At 42.5% G+C, this 4707-nt stretch overlaps 1 pseudogene; it reads right to left on the reverse strand.

The window, feature by feature from the left end:
- Positions 1–587: 587 nt before the first annotated feature.
- On the reverse strand, positions 588–3577 carry LOC147114312 (protocadherin gamma-A10 pseudogene; annotated as a pseudogene).
- Between the last annotated feature and the right edge of the window lie 1130 nt (positions 3578–4707).

Consider the following 4707-nt stretch of genomic DNA (forward strand, 5'->3'; position numbering starts at 1 on the left):
CCATACCCGGCATACCCTACATGTGACTCCAATCCCACTGAATGTGGTAGACTCTTAATACCCTCTCCCGCTCACTACACCCCAGCGCACAACCGCTGCAATGTGTACTATCTACAGGCTGCATTGCAGCAACTCTCCAATGCTACTTCGACAGCACTCCGCAAATCTTCTACCTCCAACACCTAGAGGAACAAGTGCAGCAGGCGCATGGGAGCACCATCTGCTCCAAATAAGAGTCCAAGTCACTTTCCATCCCGAATTCGATATATATCGAAGTCCCTTCATGGTCTTTGGGTCAAAATCTTAGAACTTCCAGCTAACAGCCCTGTGGAAGTACTTTCAGCACATGGCCTGCAGCGGATCAAGAAAATGGCTCACCACCACTTCATCAACGGCAACAATGAATCGACATTAAATTCTAGTGGATCCCATATGCTCAGAATGCATAAAATAGCGCGAAAGGCAGCTAGGGAAGCCACATCACCGGAAGAACCAGAAACATCGTTGACTCTTCCAAGTTAATCATAATTTTGCATAACCTAACAGGTGCAAGTTCTCTCGACAGATTCCAGAGAAGGGCGGAATGTTTCTAAGCGGACGATATTTAATAAAAACAACTTTTCACCACAAGCAGCAGTAAAAGCAAGGATATCAAAGTAGCACGTATACTACTGAAAATAAAGATTCCCGCTCCGTAGAGGAACTGTTTCTGTCACGGTGCTTTTAGAAGTTGTCGATATCGAACTTTCCTTTAGTTGAACTAAACAGATTAAATATCTAAAAAGCTCAGTATCTATTCTAAAGTTAGTAACAATCACAAAATGGCATTATGAGAAAGCATCTCTAATATATATGTCACTCTATACAAATACGTATGCTGTGCTACCCATCTATTTAGCTATATATCTGACTCCCTATCTCTTTCGCTGTGTGTGTGCGTGTATATGTGTACAACTATATAGACACGCGCCTTGCAAAAGAGAATGCACATTAATTGCAATACAAATGCTCTACCTAAATTAGCTCCCTGTCTCACGAACGTTGATATCATCCAGAGGCAAAGTCGGATGGCACGGTTTTAAAAACAAGAAGTCACTTTTGGAGGATTCAGGAGAGAGACAAACGGTGTAATTAAACGATTCCCGAATAGGGGGAGTCTGACCAGCATCGGTGTAATTTAAAGTTGCTTTTGGGACAGGTCTCCGATTAAAGGTATCAGCTGAATTCCTCCGTCTGTAGCAACAAATTCTGGACGTGTAACCGTAAATACTTCTGTCTTGTTCACACTTCAGGGTGACCAGAAAAATTATTATTAGCAGAAATATACAGGAAGTTGACCCTAAAGTTATGATTAACAACATGTTTAAATCGGAAAATAATTCAAGGTTTATAGGTTTGTTTCTTCGCTCAGAGAATTTTTCAGTAACGTTAGCCTGGACTGCAAAGAGAATTGTGACCGTAGTGGAGAGGCTCGGCTGCCCATTATCCTTTACCAAAATTACAAGTTTCTCTGTTAAGGCATCTTGGTCTCTAAAGCTTGGAGTTGTTCTGATTTCTCCAGAGAGAAATCCCACACTAACAGTGCTGCGATCTGTAGCTTCTATGAGCCGGTAGGAAAGTCGTGCGTTCTGTCCGGAATCGGCATCTGTAGCAATTATCTTGGTAATCAAGTATCCTGGATCTGCTGACTGCGGTACAATCTCCACAGCCGCCGAACTGTTCCGCTTTAAAGGTGAAACAATGACCGGAGCATTGTCATTTTGGTCCAAGATAATAACATTCACGATGGCAGTGCTGCTCAGTGGGGGAGATCCAGCATCTTGAGCTTGAACTTTGATCTGGAAATTCTTCAGTTTTTCATAGTCAAAGGAGCGCAGCGCGTAAATGCGCCCAGTTTCCGAGTTAACAGTAAGGTCGCCAGACGCAGAGACATCTTGTATGCGACTCTCCAAAAGCGAATACGAGATCTTGCTATTCTTGTCCAAATCAGGATCCAAAGCGGTAACAGCAAATATCGATGCACCCGGAGTATTGTTTTCCATCAGGAACACATTATATGACGATTGTGTAAACCGTGGAGCATTATCATTTATATCAGAAACCAAAATCAGGATGGTTTTATTTGTTGAAAGAGGGGGCGACCCGGCATCCCTGGCGGAAATAGAAATATTGTATAGCGGAGTGGTTTCGCGATCCAGTGTATCGCTTGTTATCAACTTATACTGGTTATTCAAAGACTTTTGAAGTTTAAACGGGATATACGCAGGTACGCGACACTGTATTTGTCCTTTTTCACCAGAATCGCGATCCACCACACTTATTATAGCGACTACAGTCCCGATAGCAGCATCTTCGCGTACCTTGTTGGTTGCAGAGGTCATTTTTATCTCTGGGACGTTATCATTAACGTCAATTAATCCAACAAGAACTTCGGCGCGCCCAACTAATGCGGGTACACCATTGTCCACAGCCTGCACCTCAATTTCATAAACATTTTTCTCTTCAAAATCCAGTAGTCCTTCAACTCTAACCTGTCCAGTTTCTGGATCCAGCTTGAACAACTCCCGAACCTTTTGAGAAACGTGGCTAGTTATCGAGTATTCTACCTCGCCATTTGATCCTTCGTCTAAATCAGCAGCATTTATTGTCACCACCAAGGTACCTTTAGGTGCGTTCTCTATCACGGTAACCCTGTATATTTGATGATCGAAAACGGGCGCGTTATCATTTCCATCCAGTACAGTGATCATGATTTCTGCTGTGCCAGATTTGTGGGGAACCCCACCGTCAATGGCCGTCAGCGTCAGTTGAAATGTCGACTGTTGCTCGCGGTCTAAGGATTTTTCTAATATCAACTCTGCAATTTTACTGCCATCGCTTCTGCTATGGATCTTCAGACCAAAGTGCTCATTTGTGCTGATTTGATAAGTACTGACTGTATTTGTACCAACGTCTGCATCATGCGCGCTCTCGAGAGGGAAGATCGCTCCCGCTGCCGTTAACTCAGAGACTTGAAAATAATATCTGTTTTTCGTAAAACTGGGCGCGTTATCATTTACATCCAATATCTCCACGTCAACGCGATGCATTTCCAAAGGATTTTCTACCGCTACATCATAAGAAACCGAACAGGTCGAGCTTTTTCTGCAGAGTATTTCCCTGTCGATTCTCTCGTTCACAACGAAAATGCCACTCTCCACGTTTGCCTTCAATAAATGCATTCCGTCATCAGAGACCAGCCTGAATTTGCGAGCTCTCATTTCCCGAATGCTTAGGCCTAAATCCTGGGCGATATTCCCAACGAAGGCACCGCGCTCCAGTTCTTCAGGAATCGAGTACCGAATGTGTCCGAAAACTAGGTCCCAGGAAAACATGAAGAAAATTAAAGACGACCGGTGGCTCAGTGCCCTCTCCATTGTTCTGGATCGCATCAGGTTATAACCGTACGACAATCTCCGGCAGTGTCTTTGTCTTATCTTGGTCACTGTACAATCAAATACGATGTCTCATGCTTGAAAATGCCGATCTTAAACTGATAAATGTAAAATCTCGCACTGAGCGGTCCTTCTAAACATGACTCGACGGTTTAAACGCAGGCAGCGTCTGCCTTGCACTTTGCTTCTGCTCTGTGTTTAGTAATAATGGAGGAGGAGGTGGATCTCTCGCAGCCTCTGTGTTTCTTATTGGTAGACAGCGACACAAAGAGTCCTTACCCATAATTGCAACAAGAATTTCTTAAAGCTGAACTGCTTTCATTGACTGATAATTCCAACGAACGTCTATATTTAATACTGCGCAATCAAAATTTCCCGTTGCACTGGAAAATATTCCCAATTGTTACTTTATAGACTTGAATTACCGGTATGTTTTAAGTAATTGTTGTATTTGCAATTTGCCACTTCTAAGCAATAATATTGTAATTAAATAGGAAACCCAAATGGACCCATAATTATGGCAGTGTAATTTGCATCAATCATATTATGCAAACATTTTCATTAATATTTCTTAGAAAATAAGTTTAAATTGATTCAAAGCACAACATTTAAGGAATTGGAAATTAATGCCAAATGTTTTCTTGACTGGCGGCTTTTCTTCGGTTCTAATTACATGACTGGGTGACTAGCATTTTCAGTGCCTCACATCTCTTCGACTGCGGCGAAAAGCATTACTGGTAGGATTGTGAATGACTTGGATCGTTGGTTCACAATTCCCATCAGGGAAATGAGAAAATTAACAAGACAAAAGCACGACACTAATAAAGAGGCTGATGATATTGTTGGATTCAGTTGCAATCGCCAGCCTTAAAAATCATCATAAACATAGCCAAAGCGCTGTTGAACCTCCAGAGTACCTTTTCCAAAAGGTAGCGAAGAATCCAGGCTCGTATATCAAGTAGCTACTAGGCAGGATTACACTTGTCTCCAAACACCTCAGGCAATTAAGGAAGAGGAAGATAAATAAACCGATGCATGATCGAGCCGGCTGCATAAACATGGCTCTAATCCAGCATTCATTTCTAACTGCGCAAAGAGAGGCCAAAACTCGGCTGTTGTTGCAATTGTTTAAATGTGGCATTTGTGCCCTTCTGAGGTTGAAATTGACGCATGTTACTACGAAAACGTAGAGAAAGCTTTACTGTGGATCTGATTAAGTTATATCTGATCTCGAGTGCTTGATGCTAGCTGCATGCATCCGAAGTAGAAAGTA

The sequence above is a fragment of the Somniosus microcephalus genome, chromosome 8, assembly GCF_052327205.1.
Source record: "Somniosus microcephalus isolate GS21.2 chromosome 8, FLI_Smic_1.0, whole genome shotgun sequence".
NCBI classification, from domain to species: Eukaryota; Metazoa; Chordata; class Chondrichthyes; order Squaliformes; family Somniosidae; genus Somniosus; species Somniosus microcephalus.